Consider the following 15895-nt stretch of genomic DNA (forward strand, 5'->3'; position numbering starts at 1 on the left):
TACCTAGCTCTGTTCCAGAAACTTCTACCAGGACTCGGTCAGAGGTGATGGACCCAGACCCCAGGCCAATGTCTGCAACAGCAGTAGTGGATCTAGTCCCAGAGACCCAGACAAAGCCAGTCCCAGAACCGGAACCAGCAGAACAACCAGCATCAGACCCATTGCCAGCACTGAATCCAGTATTTGCAACCCCAACACCAGAGGGCCCCACCAAACCTGAACCGGCAGCAGCCAATAACCCTACACAAGAGGCTCAGACAGAGCCTGAACCCCAACCTAGTGCACCAGTGGAGAGTGGTTCACAGTCAACAGAAACAGCCCGATCCCCTACATCGCTTCCAGAGGGACCAAGCCTAGGTCCACAATCCAATGAAGAACTGATGTCTCCAGCATCAAGGGAACAGTTCCAGACCAAACAGGAAGCAGATGAAAGCCTCCAGAGAGCTTAGACACGGTGGCACGGAGCAACCCACTGCCTCTCAGCTCTTCTAATTGATCCAGGTTTGTTGCAGAAAGAGGACTTTTATACAAGGAAACTTTCTGGTGGACACCAGGAAGACTGGCATCCTCAGACAGTTGGTAGTTCCAACTAAGTACCGGGTCAAGCTCTTGAGCTTAGCCTACGAGCATCCTGGTGGCCATGCTGGGGTGAACAGGACCAAAGACCAGTTGGGGAGGTCATTCCACTTGGAGGGAATGGGCAAGGATGTTTCTATCTATGTCCGGTCTTGTGAGGTATGCCAAAAAGAGTGGGAAAACCCCAAGACCAGGTCAAAGTCCCTCTCCAGCCACTTCCCATCATTGAAGTTCCATTTCAGCGAGTAGTTGTGGTTATTCTGGGTCGTTTTCCAAAAAAGACACCCAGAGGGAAGCAGTACATACTGACTTTCATAGATTTTGCCACCCGATGGCTGGAAGCAGTAGTTCTAAGCAACACAAGGGCTAAAAGTGTGTGCCAGGCACTAACAGACATTTTTGCCAGGGTAGGTTGGCCCTCCGACATCCTCACAGATGCAGGAACTAATTTCCTGGCAGGAACTATGGAAAACCTTTGGGAAGCTCATGGGGTAAATCACTTGGTTGCCACTCCTTACCACCATCAAACAAATGGCATGGTGGAGAAGTTCAATGGAACTTTGGGGGCCATGATATGTAAATTCATAAATAAGCACTCCAATGATTGGGACCTAGTGTTGCAACAGTTGCATTTTGCCTACAGAGCTGTACCACATCTCAGTTTAGGGTTTTCACCATTTGAACTTGTATATGGCTGCAAGGTTAAGGGGCCATTACAGTTGGTGAAGCAGCAATGGGAGGGGTTTACGCCTTCTCCAGGAACTAACATTCTGGTCTTTGTAATCAACCTACAAAACACCCTCCTAATCTCTTTAGCTCTTCCTAAAGAAAACCTACAGGATGCTCAAAAAGAGCAAAAAGCCTGGTATGATAAACATGCCAGACAGCGTTCCTTCCAAGTAGGGGACCAAGTCATGGTCTTAAAAGCGCTCCAGGCCCATAAAATGGAAGCATCATGGGAAGGGCCATTCATGGTCCAGGAATGCCTGGGAGCTGTTAATTATCTCATAGCATTCCCCACCTCCAACCGAAAGCCTAAGGTGTTCCATATTAAATTCTCTAAAGCCCTTTTATTCCAGAGAATTTAAAGTTTGTCAGTTTACAGCCCAGGGAGGAGATGACGCTGAGTGGCTTGAAGGTGTCTACTACAAAGGGAAAAGTGCTGGTGGCGTGGAAGAGGTGAACCTCTCAGTGACCCTTGGGCGTATGCAGCAACAGCAGATCAAGGAGCTGTGCACTAGCTACGCACCAACATTCTCAGCCACCCCAGGACTGACTGAACGGGCAAACCACTCCATTGACAAAGGTAATGCTCACCCAATTAAAGTCCAACCTTACTGGGTGTCTCCTCAAGCTAAAACTGCTATAGAATGGAAGATCAAGAATATGCTGCAGATGGGGGTAATCCGCCCCTCTGGAAGGCATGGGCATTTCCAATGGTTCTAGTTCCCAAACCAAGTGGGGAGATACGGTAGTCCATGCAAAAACGTAAGCTAAATGCTGTAACTCGCCCAAACAACTATCCAATGCCACGCACAGATGAACTATTAGAGAAACTGGGACAGGCCAAGTTCATCTACCTTGGACTTAACAAAGGGGTACTGGCAGGTACTGCAAGATGAATCCGTCAAGGAAAAGTCAGCCTTCACCACACGTCAGGCTGTGTGAATTTAATGTACTCACTTTCGGGCTGCAGAATGCACCCGCCACCTTCCAAAGACTTGTAGATGGTCTCCTAGTAGGAGTAGGAGAATATGTCGTCGCCTACATTGACGACGTGGCCATATTTTCGGATTCCTGGGCAGAACACCTGGAACATCTACAAAAAGTCTTTGAGCGCATAAGGGAGGCAGAACTAACTGTTAAGGCTAAGAAGTGTTAAATAGGCCTAAACAGAGTGACTTACCTTGGACACCTAGGTGGGTCAAAGAACTATCAACTCCATACAGGCCAAAGTGGATGCTATCCAAAAGTGGCCTGTCCCAAAGTCAGAGAAACAGGTCCAATCCTTCTTAAGCTTGGCTGGATATTACAGGCGATTTGTACCGTAGTACAGCCAAATTGCCGCCCCACTGACAGCCCTAACCAAAAAAGAAACAGCCAAATGCCGTTGAGTGGACTGAAGAGTGTCAGAAGGCCTTTAACCAGCTTAAAGTGACACTCATGTCTGACCCTGTGGTAAGGGTCCCAGACTTTGACAAACTGTTCCTAGTAACCACAGATGCAGCCGAGCGTGGTGTGGGAGCAGTTATAATGCAGGAAGGACTGGATCAAGAATTCCACCCTGTAGTGTTTCTCAGCAAGAAGCTGTCTGAGAGGGAAGGTAACTGGCAGTCAGTGAAAAATAATGTTATGCCATTGTCTACGCTCTGGAAAAGCTATGCCCATATGTTTGGGGATGGCGTTTCCACCTGCAAACTGACCATGCTGCGCTACAGTAGCTTCATACCTCCACGGGAAATAAACTTATTCAGTGGAGTTTAGCTTTCCAAGATTTTGAATTTGACATCCAACACATCTCAGGAGCTTCTAACAAAGTGGCTGATGCACTCTCCCATGAAAGTTTCCCAGAATCAACTGGTTAAAATTGTCCTTGAGATGTGGAAAATAGTGTTAGTCTTTATATACTTGGTAGTATATTTAGAGGTGCATGTGTCTTATTAACTCTGTTTTCTCCTAGAGATCCAGGAAGAAATCCCAGCCAGCGTTTCACCCTATCTGTGATTTGGGGTGTGTGTCATAAATATAAAGGGAAGGGTAAACACCTTTAAAATCCCTCCTGGCCAGAAAAAAAACCCTTTCAACTGTAAAGGGTTAAGAAACTCTGATAACCTCGCTGGCACCTGACCAAAATGACCAATGAGGACACAAGATGCTTTCAAAGCTGGAGGGGGGGGGGGAGAAACAAAGGTTCGCTCTGTCTGTGTGATGCTTTTGCCCGGAACAGAAAAGGAATGGAGTCTTAGAACTTAGTAAGTAATCTAGCTAGTTATGTGTTAGATTCTGATTTCTTTAAATGGCTGATAAAATAAGCTGTGCTGAATGGAATGCATATTCCTGTTTTTGTATCTTTTTACAACTTAAGGTTTTGCCTCGAGGGATTCTCTATGTTTTGAATCTGATTACCCTGTAAGGTATTTACCATCCTGATTTTACAGAGGTGATTCATTTACTTCAATTAAAATTCTTCTTTTAAGAACCTGATTGCTTTTTCTTTGTTCTTAAGATTCATGGGTTTGGGTCTGTGTTAACCTATGCAAATTGGTGGGGATTTTTATCAAGCCTTCCCCAGGAAAGAGGGTGTAGGGTTTGGGGAGGATTTTGGGGGAAAGACGTTTCTAGGTTGGCTCTTTCCCGGTTATATATTTGTTAGACCCTTGGTGGTGGCAGCAATAAAGTCCAAGGGCAAAAGGTAAAATAGTTTGTACCTTGAAAGTTAACCTAAACTGGTAAAAATAAGCTTAGGGGTTTTTCATGTAGGTCCCCACATCTGTACCCTAGAGTTGAGAGTGGGGAAGGAACCTTGGCAAGTCTATTTTAAGTAAGTTTTATTTGTACTCACTTAAAATCTATCTGTAGTTAAACATGTTTTATTTTTTAATCAAAACTAATCCAGTGTTATGTTTTAAACTGGGCTGTTTGGTACTCCAGTTAAAGTAGCATGCTGTTGGATATTGAGCCCTCAAAGAGGCAGCAGTCATATAATATCTGAACTATCCAGGAGAGGACTGGGCAGTGCAGGATACACTTTTGGGGGGAAATTTTGGGACTGTGAGTGCACTAGGGTCATCCTGCAAGTAGGGGGTGTGTTGCTGACAGGCTGCTGGGGTCAGAGTTGCTGGACCAGGACTACAGATATACACAGACACTGAAGGTGTGAACTGCTTGTTGTTTATGAATGGTCCAGGTTGGGAGCTACAAAGCAAAGAATTGTGAGACTCCCCAGGTTGCAGGACAGGTGGTGACAACATAATCCCTCACTGATTTGGATTGTACTCTAGAACGTGCCAGAAGTGTATCATGATATCCTGGAGCAGTGGTTCCCAAACTTGTTCTGCCACTTGTGCGAGGAAAGGGGCTCCCATTGGCCTGGAGCAGCGAACTGCGGCCACTGGGAGCCGCGATTAGCCGAACTTGCGGATGTGGCACTTGAACAAACTGGCTCAGCCTGCTAGGAGCTTTCCCTGCCCAAGCGACGGAACAAGTTTGGGAACCACTGTCCTGGAGGAATGTGGTGATGTAAGTTGGAACTGTTGTATTGTCCTGCTGCTTTAACTGATGACAAGGTGGGGTACGTGACACCTTGCAGGCCTCAGCTCTCTGCTGCAGATGAGCAGATTTTGGGCAGGATGGAGAATCTGCCTCATTTTATCTAGAGCTTAGTTAGAGATCATTGCACCAGGTCCTTGTAAGAATTTGCAAATATAATTTGTTTCCTTTTAAAAGCATTTAAAAGGCCTTCCCATCTGAAAAAAAAACACTTTACAATAACCTTTTCAGGCTAAATTAGCATGAGTTCATTGTGGTAATTTTTTATATCACTGGTAATGTGCTGTTTAGTCACCAGATAATGATGCTTTTTATTGATGATGAGAACTCATTATCCCAGTCTTGTAAGAGGAATACATCTTATCGTAGGTGCATGACTGCTATTCTTAATTTCATCTGAGATCATTTCTGACTAAAGATAGAACATAGGATGCCTTGGTTGTCTGTGGGGTAGCTTGCTAATAGGTAACTGTCCAAATTACTCATTGTGAAGTTTAGATGTGTTCTGTTTGCCCTCTACAGAGAACATAACTGTTAATAGTCCTAGTATAAGTTCAGAAATTGAAAACAAGAGGCCAGATCTGTCTTATTTCTATCCCTCCCTCCGTCTTATTGTTTCTATCCCTCATGGACTATGGTATCATAGAACCTTACAAAAACCCCAAACAGGTAATTTGTTGACAGTCACTCCTTTCTACTCTGTGGCAGGTAAGGTGCTTTGTTTAGCTGTGAAGGTTTTTGTGTGTGTTTACCTACTGTGCTGGGAAAGCTAAGATGAAGAGATGAGTCTTTCACTTTGATCTGCAGGTGGCAAGATTTGAGGTCATGCTGATCTCTTGAAGAGAGTTACATAGCCTTATGGCTATTTTTGAAAGAGCTCTGTTGCTAGCTTCCATGAGTCTGAGTTTTTAGATATGGTTAGCTCCATTGCTCTTGAAGATGGTAGTTGTCATGGTCATGAAAAGGCAGTCCCTAAAGTAGCTCATGTCTTGATTGGTGAAGGCTTTGAAGATTGGCACCATGGTCTTGTACAGGACTTGATGTTCAACAAAGAGCCAGTGTAAGTACCAAGATACATTTTTCAGCCTATGAGTGTTGTTTAACATACTGGTGGTTGCATTCTGGACTAGCTGGAGCTATGTGAGAGACCATGACGGCATGGATCACAGCAGCCAGGTCTATAATGGTCATCACTGGTTGCAGCATCCTAACCAGCAAAAAATTTCTACTAGCTGCCACTATGAACTTGTGCTTCTAGTAGCTGCAAGAACTTCATAGAACTAGTTGTTTGAAAACAACTTCTTCACTTGGAACTTTCCCAGGCTGAATTTCAGCTAGCTCTCCTTCCTTGATGATGAGTGATGACACTGTGTTGAAGCCTCACTAATTTCAGTGAGCCACAATGTATTTGATGCAGTCTGCCTGTATGCCATCAGTTGCAGGATTGGGGCCTTACATATTTTGTCACAACTCTTTGGATAATTTTGCTCTAGCTCTTTTTCCAAGATCAAATAATAGATTTTTTGCAATTAGTAAATGCTAACATTAAAAGTGGTCACATGCGAAACAGTCACAAAGGGGAAAAATATTTTTGATTATCCACTTAATTATATATTTAAGTTTCAGCAACTGTAATCGTTTCACTCAGAAAATTACTTTGTCTGGTTCACTTATAGTACATTATACAGCCAGTGCTACTTTTTACTTTCCTTTTGTCTTTGCCACTCTCTCAGCATAGTATTTCTGCCTTAATTTTTTTTTTAGTTCAATTATAAAAAGTCACCTTTACTTTATCTTCAGTGAAACTGGATAATGTATATAGCTGTCAATCCCTAGCTAAGCTCCCTGTCACAATAAATGATAGGTGATGGACCGTTCATAGTAGTTTTCAGATATCCCTCTTGATTTCATTATCAGTACAGTACCTGATGCCTTTTTAGTCCTACGCAAGACTGATGTAGTAACAAAAAGGAAGGTCAAGCCACACTCCAAACCAAATATCTCTAGAGAGCAATGCAGACTGATGCAGTATAAAAATGTGTTACTTTTTTGGCAGTATTGTGCATGCAGAATTAGTGCAAGTCTGTAATGATACTGCTATATCATGACCTGTTGCCAAAAGTCAGTGTACAGTTGAGGTAATAGTGCAGAGTGTGATTGATATTTGGAGCAGGAGACATTTATTTGTAGTGTGTAACTGGAGAGGAGCCCCCATCAGGGATCACAGCCCCACACTGCAACAAACTATACACCCTAATAACAAAAAGATGATCCCCGTCCCAAGGAGCTTATAGGGTCAGTGTAGCTTTTGCTGCCATAAAAGCAGAAGCTGCACACAGGATTTTGGGTCAGCCCCCATTTCTCTCTTTCCAGAGAGCCATACACTCATTCGCTATGTCTTAGGATGGCATAGCTTGCCTGGGCAGTTCTTGCACCCAATCAGGAGGTCAACTGATCACTCACATCTCTCTCAATACTGCTTCTAAACCAATGTACAGCTTTTCCCTACATGGGCAAATCCACCTACTGGATTTAGCTAATAACATGTGCTGGCGGCTCTAAACATCACTTGTGTTTTATGAGCAGAAATTTCCTCCGGCAAGAACCTCTTCTACACTAACTCCCCACAGATTTACACTGCTTCATGTTTCTAGCAAGCAATCCTTGCAAGTGTATTATTTTTCTTCAGAAACAAATCTAAAGGTTGATTTGGTGATGAGTGACTTACTTTGTGTTTTCTATATGTAGTGGGGCTTAATTGTTACAGAATCTAAAGCATTTTTGGTAAGTCGGATCAGATGGGAAGATTTCAGTAGCCTCTTACTGAAACTGCAGTATTTTTTTTTAATGACATCCTGTGACAATGAGTAGGACCCAGAGTAGAATTCCTGAATTTGCTGCAGAATGATGAAACCACATTAAAGGAGTTTATTTTACCAAGTTAAACTAAATTAATTCCCAGGGAGTTTTAAGAACTATAGCTATTTTTCACTCACTGTAATATCAATGGTTTCAGAGTAGCAGCCGTGTTAGTCTGTATTCGCAAAAAGAAAAGGAGTACTTGTGGCACCTTAGAGACTAACAAATTTATTAGAGCATAAGCTTTCGTGAGCTACAGCTCACTTCATCGGATGCATCTATTTATTAGAGCTTATGCTCTAATAAATTTGTTAGTCTCTAAGGTGCCACAAGTACTCCTTTTCTTTTTGTAATATCAATGATGCTTCACTAGCATAGCCATCTCAGTATGCAGAGTGGCATATGTCATCCTGGCCTTTAATTGAAAGAACATCCTAAATAGATGAGGATTTGTATAACACTGATATGTCACTGGCAGAACACAAGTTAAATAACTCAGCATGTTAGAGGAATCCTCAGCTTCTGCTTTAAGGTAATATCATGGGGTGTAGGTACCCCATATTGGCCCAGTGACCAAAGAGCCAATACAGGCACTCCCAGCCACTGCTAACTGGAAACCTAACAGCATCTGGGAAGATAGAAGAGTTGAGAGGCAAAGGATGGGGTGGCTACCAGAGGAGTGAGCAGGCTGGAGAAAGGGGCTCCTGCCAGCAAGCTACTAAAGAGATGCCCAAAGACAACAGCCCAGGATTTAGAGCCTGGAGCAGTCCAGGGGAATCTCAGGGCATTGTTAGAGTTGCAGAATTCTGATCATGCATATCGAACTAGAGGGCACTGAGCTGGAATCCATGGAGAGGGTGGCCTGGGTTCCCCTACTAAGCCCCTGATGGACATGGGAATGAAGAAAGGCTTTTCAGAATCCTGGGCACCACAAAGAGACTGACAATCCCACTAGGCTCTGTGAGCCCTAGGGGTTGTGCCACGCTTGGCCAAGGGGGTGCCATTGCACAGATGCACCACCTCACAGACAACTTTAAATATGCTTTGTGCCTGTGGAGCAGCACAAGGGGGACTTGAGAACGGTCAAGCATCTAGTTAAATATATTTTGCACTGGATTATTGCTATAAAATTAGTACTATGACACTATATATATTTAATATTTTTTAAATTATAATCTTATTTCAATCTAGGAGGTGACAAAGTTTTTACATAAAAAATTCAGAAAGCCTCCCTTTGATTAAGTCTGTTAATTCTATCATCTATTTGACCTAAAAATATTAGCTCTCCATCAGTGGTGTTTCTTTTTTAATAGACTCTATAAAACGCCTCACAACTGGTGATTTTATACACGCTTCCTAATCACAGTTCAGTAATTTCTAGAGTCAAAGGCTGGTGGACTCTTCCACATACAAGAAAGGATGTGGACATTTCAATAGGTGAATTACATAATCCTTCTCACAATACCTTGCTACTATTATAGGAGGTAATACTAGTCAGTGCAGCTACAAAATGCACAAAATAATCAAATTCTGATTTCCATATTTAAAAAACCCTGTATAATAGAACTATTTAAACACAGGTTTTAAAAATTATATAGGATAAACAATTCTATTATAAATAACCCCTAAGTATATTAGAACATGAAAGTACCATGTTGGAGCTCATAGCAGTACCTCTTTCTGAAGAAAAGCTAGAAATCATTACATTCAGTATCATTTTGATGAATTAAATTAGGTACTCAAGAGAGGGTGTATCACAGTGCTTATTATTTCAATAATTATTAATCATATTATTGCCATCAGCGTGAAGTAGTTATCCATAAAGACTCCTTACACCCAAAGTAGCCAAACAGTAATACTACTGATTTTTCCAAAATAAAATATCACATTACTGAGAAGCTATGGTAAATGATATCCAAGTGGTTTTAAAAATAACGAGTTGGTTAGAAAATAACCAGATTATTGGTTATTTTCTAAAACTGTATATGAAAGAATGAGTGTCTAATACAGGGGTCCCTGGTGGAGTACTCAATGATTTTGTGTATTTTAGGCCATATATATACAATGGATTGTCTCAGAAAAAAATTCTCATTGACCCCCAACCACTTAAAAGTGGAATCCATATTTAATTTTTACTAATAATTCTGATTATTCTTTGAGGAATCTCATCACTGTATTTATCATAGTCCATACATCAGTGAAACCCCTTTATGTGTAGCTTGAATGATAATCTTATAATTAGCAAGGTTCTGTATCCTTCCTCTCTAACATTGTGCCAGACTCTAATGCTACTCAGTGGGAATAAGAGTACTTTACCATCTAGGGATGTGGTGGATCCTCAATCACTTGAAGTCTTTAAATTAAGATTGAATTTTTTCCCTCATAATGGGAAATGGGATTGATGAAGCTATGGGATTGATGAAGGCAGGTGATCAGATGAGAAGATCATAATGGTTCCTTTTAGCTTTAAATCCTATGAATCTACTCCTCAAGTGTTTTCACAGACTCTCGCAAGTATGGAATTAGAATCCAACCCATTATCATGTCATACATCTACATGCAAATTTGTCATTAAGAAAGAATCTTAATTAATACAAGGACAGAGGAATTTCTATTATTATATCTGACCTTCCTTCCAGCAGTGGAGGGTTCACTAGATCCGTTAGTTGTCTGCTACTTAGGCCCTCTAGGCCAGTTGTAAAATTTACCAAAGGATGTAAATGTCATTTTCAATTGATTTTAACGCTGCTTATTCATTTAATAAATAATATTTAAAAAGCAGTGTTTGAATAGGAGTTATGCTGGATCTATGATTCTATTTTAGGTACTTAGGTTCAGATCTGTGGTGCATCTAATTCAATATTTCATCTCTGATAGAGACCAGAACCAAATATTTCAGAGGAAAGTGAAAGACACCCACCAACAGCCAGATGTGAGACATTCCCCCTGGGAAGTTCTCATAATCTCAAATAGTCAGAGATTGGCTTAAACCCTGAAGCGTCAAGGTGTTACAACCCAGCAATTTGTTACTACATCTTTTTGCTTAGTGTTGATAGGGCCTAGATTTTTTTAAAGTGGAAATAATGGGAGAAAAAAAACTGTCTCCTTACTCATTTTTCTAGCTTGAGGATTATAGATGTGTAAAAGATCTGGCAAAACATCAACAAACATGAAAGTATTGTAAGCCCTGAAAGTGTCATAACTTTTAATTAAATGGTTGCATTATTTTTTGTTCCCAGTCATTTCGTTATTGATTGTAAAATGTTGTTTTATATTCAATGAAGTCTTGAAGTTTTTGAAAGTTATATTACTGGATCCAGCCATATTTCAAGTATGAAACCAAAAGCTAAAAATAGAATTTTGAAATTAAATAAATGATTTTACTAGGGAAATAAATACTTTAGCTATAATCAGAGAGAATCCTTAACTAAGTTGCAAAGTATTGCTGACCTGTCCTACCTTGAAAAAGATGTCAAATGTAGGGGGTTGCATCACCTGACCCAAAATTATGGCTCTTTGACAGGTCCCCAACATTTCAAATCCCTACAGATATTACTAGTTTCAGTGTAACCATAAAATACAGTATAAAAAAAATGTATAAGCTTCAGTGAGCTGCTTACCTTGAACTGCTGCTCCCGACCAACTCTGCTCCTCAGGAACAAGGAAATTGACTATTGCAAGGATAAAATCATGGGAAGGATATTATGCACATGCTCCAGTCCCTATACCCCCCACTCTGCTGTCATAGAGAGGCTATACACTCCCCACAAAGGGCTTGGGAAGAATATCCCCAGATCAGGCACTGTTTTGGGCAGCCATAAGTGACCCTACTGCTAGCTGCTCCACAAACTCTTCCATGGGGAACATACAGGGTATGAGAGGGATCAGGATTATTACCTGCTGCTGTGGCCATCCTGATGTGTGCTGCAAGCCACAGGTAACAACTAGGAGGCTGCCATATCAGACTAGCATTTTAGGTTGTTTATTTTTTACACTGGAGTCCCTCTCAGTCCCTGCAACTGCCTGGAATCAAGATGGTGAGAAGATGGCCTAAAGCCATCTCTGCTCCCCATCCAGTGCACACCATAAAATGGGTTATGCCTCTAGCATGCAAAGCACTGATTCTGGTGCCATAAATGCAGAAGATAGTATTTTATTTGGGGCTGGGACAAAAGTATGGAATCGATTCCTTCCTGAAAGGGCTATGAAAGACCAACAACATCACTACCTTCCAATCCAAAGGCAAAAAGCACTTCAGACTTGCTTTCTCCTAATATTTTGGTCTTACTCATTTTAAAAACAAAACCAAGAAGTATCACTGTCTCCTTTGGAGTGTAGAAGGGAGAGGAAACCCTACTAATTATCTGATATTAGACTCTGTTTAAATTTAACTTTTGGAGGTGCCCTTTCCAGAGAAAGTATTTTAGATCTGTGGCCCCCTCTATAGGGGAGATTGCAAACTTGTTTGCATAAGAACATAAGAAAGGCCATACTGGATCAGACCAACAGTCCATCTAGCCCAGTATCCTGTCTTCCAACAGTGGCCAATGCCAGGTGCCCCAGAGGGAATGAACAGAAGAGATAATCATCAAGTGATCCACTCCCTGTCTCCCATTCCCAGCTTCCGGCAAAAAGCACCTATACTAAATGTTAAGATGTATCTACAAGTATGTTGCAGCCAGAATGCTTGGCAATATAACAATACATATGTTTAGCTTGTTATGTTACAAAATGTTAAAGAAATTCCAGGTTTCTGTGTCCATCCTCAAGGACAAGCAAGTATCAAGAAAACAGGCCATGTAAAACATTCATGCTTTAGGAGAGGTCTGATTTGTTGGGACTACCTCCAGGACCTTTCCCACTTAGCTTATCCAGAACACCTTGTTCAGTTCTGGAAGAACACTTCATCCAGTTCTCTGGGATCTAAAAAACCCTCGGTTCAACTCTAGATTTTGTCATTCAGGTTCCCTTATTTGGCATACAGCAAAATGACACCGAGTTGATTGGACTCAAATATACGGGGTCGTTAAAGGGTGTACCACACATCCAAAGTTACACAGAAAACTTGTTCCTTTATATTGTGGCAGAGCTCCGACCTTGTCCCTGTGGGTCCTGTGCTTCCAGGCGGTTTATGCTAGCTTCAGAGGCTCACTGCAATCCTCCATGTAGACCTTCTCTCTCTAGGGCCAGGGATACAGTCTACTCAGCCCTTTTCCATCATAAGCCAGCAATGGATTTTGGTGAGAGAATTCCCACAGTTTCTATTGCTCCTACAGCCTCATCCAAAACAGTTTAGCCTCCTGTCCTGACAGGGGCCTGTTTTCCCCTCCCAGAAGGTGTTTCTGTAGTGGTGGGTTGGGGGGAACCCAGGCCTGCCCTCTACTCCAGCTTTCAGTCCAGGGACCCTAATGGTAGCAGCTGTTGGCAGCCAACCTTTTACTGCCAGAGTTGCTACATTTCCCTGGGCCACTTCCCCACAGCTCTCCTGCTTCATCCTTCCCTTAGGACTCCCTTACCAATGACTTGATTAGTCCAATTAGACCAATGTCTTCATTAATCAACCCTTCAGCCTCACTTCCTCTCCTCTGACTCCTCTCTGCCTGACTGGAGGGAGCCCTTTTATATTATCAGAGGGGCCTTAATTAGAATCAGGTGGTCACATTAGCTTAATGGCCTCATCTGACTCTTTGCAGGTTAATTGGAGTCAGGTGTTCTCATTAGCCTGGAGCAGCCCCTGCTCTGGTCAGTCAGGGAACAGAAAACTGGTTCAGCCGGTATATTTGCCTTCTGCTACTGCTGTACTCATCTGGTCTGGGTCTATCACAATATATAGTTACACATTACATTGCATGCTGGATCTACTCTTTATTTCATCTCTACATTTCTAACTTATCCTGGGTATTGTTAGTAAGTGCTTCCCAGAGTGCTCTCCCTCTTATTTTAGCTGGCTCAGACATTGTCTTTTTAGCCTACTGACCTATTTACTTTTCTTATTTAGCACAAATATTTTATTTTCAGCCTAATGATCTGTTTACCTCCATAATTCTATCCTCCAAGAAATGAAGTCTCCCTGTTAATTACGCATGTCAGGCTGGGTTGCAGCTACACGATTTTGAAAGGACTGTACAGTATATTATCAGAGCAAAAAATCATGGTAAAGTGGGCCTTTCCAACCCCTACGCTCTTGCAAGAAAACCTGCTTGTGTCCTTAAACTTTAGAGGAGAACATGTAGTTGGAAGTGTGTTGAACTTTGTCTTAAATTTTAAAAGGACAAAACCTTGTGAAATGCATACTTGCAAATGTTATCTAAATGCAAGACTCCTCATATCATTGCTAGGTAAATGGTAATATGTTTTGAGTGCCAATAAGAATTCTAATAATCTTTCTAAACTAGTGTAAGAATCCATTTAAGAATAGAATTTTATATTAATGGAGGGTATATTACTGGCAGTGCACAAGCAATCTGTCACCCAACTCAGGAAGAAAACAAAAATCAACTTTCCAAAGATTTTAATGTAGAATCAACAACTTAAAATTAAATAATTTTAAATAACTTTTAGAAAGTGTAGATCGATCTATGAATGGTGTATTAATTATATTGATTACTTAAGAATTCCCAATTATTACTCTGAGGTTTGATAGGTTCTCATGCCAAGATCAGATCCAGTATTATTAAAATTACTGCTTAATAGGGAACTCTGATGTGCACAGTTGCAATACTCACACTACGAATCCTCCTGTATTTGTAATATTTTATTACTACATTTAGCAAAGTCACAAACACTCTAACTCAGCAAGGTAGATAGAGATGATACAGAATATACATTTGAACATCATATATTTACAGCAGCCCTTGCAAAACAACCTGAAATGTTAGACATTTTCTTCCTCATCATCATCACCTTCCTCATTGTGACAGGTCCTCGCTGGGGTGCAATCTGGAACAGGGGTACCACTGAGCTCTCTGACTTACCAGCCTGGTTTCCCTTTTACACTGTGCTGCTCTGACAAGCTGCAGACCATTCCTGGTTCTACAATCCCACCGGCATTTACACAGGCAGCCAGTCACTGCATGAACCAACAATAGAGAGTCTAGAGCCTATCCCCAGTTTAGGATGCCACAGCTGTACCATCCTGCCCTGGCCAAAAACCTGACCAGAATGTATTTATTACCCAGTTCTCCTCTCCCTTGGTGTGGAGAGGACAATGCACACCCGCCCTTGTTAACTGAGCTGAGATTTTCTCAGACACTTCATTCAAAAACCCATTGATTAAGATAAAACAAGTTTAAAATCTATCTTTCTGTAGTTAATAAATAAGTGATAACAAACAGATCACCTAGGAAATTAAACAAAAATGCAAACTAAGCCTAATATACTATATAGGATTTGAATCAGCAATCTCTCACCCTGACTAATGATACAAGCAGAACACTAAGTTTCCATACACAGGTTAGAAATCCCTTTAGCCTGGGACCAGCACTTCCCCCAGTTCAGTCTTTCTTCCTCAGGTGTTTCCAGGTGTTCTTTTGTGTGGGGAGTGAGGCTAAGAGATGATGTCACTCACCAGTTGGTGAGAACCCCTTTGTTTCAAGCCAGGTTTCCAACTCAGTTTGTGGAAAAATACAGGTACCAAAATGGAGTTCACTATCATGTGATCTTGTCACATGCCCTTGCATGCTTTGCTGAGTCATAGTAGCCATTATCCATAGGCTGTCTGAAGCATTTCCAGCTGGGGGGATAAGCTTCTCCTAAGGTCTATTGTTTTTGTTAATGGCCTATTACCTTGAATAGGCTCGTCAAAGTCAGCTGTCTAGACTGGAAACATCTTGCCTAGTGGGTACCACCACATTTGAAATACAGGTACATAGTCAATATTCATAACTCCAGATACAAAAATGATACGTACATACAAATTGGATAATTGTATTCAGCAAATTATAACTTTTCCAATGACACCTCACATGAGACATTCTGTACAAGGAGCATCATGATTATCTCATAATTACATTATAATCATACCATTATTATGAATATGCAGAGTGTCACACTCATCACCCTGGCAACTCCAAAGGGTTACATCTCTCTCTCTCCTCCCGCATAGCCCAGCCTGGGATACAATTTTTATAATATGTTATGCTAATACCACTATGTTTAATGCATATTCATTAGGGGTTTCTCCCCTCTTCCT

At 41.5% G+C, this 15895-nt stretch overlaps 1 long non-coding RNA gene across 1 annotated transcript in view; it reads right to left on the reverse strand.

Moving 5' to 3' along the window:
• LOC119850005 overlaps window positions 1-13285 on the reverse strand; it is a 29502-nt gene extending 16217 nt beyond the window's left edge. Inside the window, exons 1-2 of the long non-coding RNA XR_005290665.2 lie at window positions 13221-13285; window positions 11325-11375 (exon numbers count right to left, since the gene is read on the reverse strand). This is a non-coding gene — a long non-coding RNA (uncharacterized LOC119850005). The remainder of the gene's footprint in view (window positions 1-11324; window positions 11376-13220) is intronic.
• Window positions 13286-15895: the final 2610 nt, after the last annotated feature.

Source organism: Dermochelys coriacea, chromosome 1 (genome assembly GCF_009764565.3).
Source record: "Dermochelys coriacea isolate rDerCor1 chromosome 1, rDerCor1.pri.v4, whole genome shotgun sequence".
NCBI lineage: Eukaryota > Metazoa > Chordata > Testudines > Dermochelyidae > Dermochelys > Dermochelys coriacea.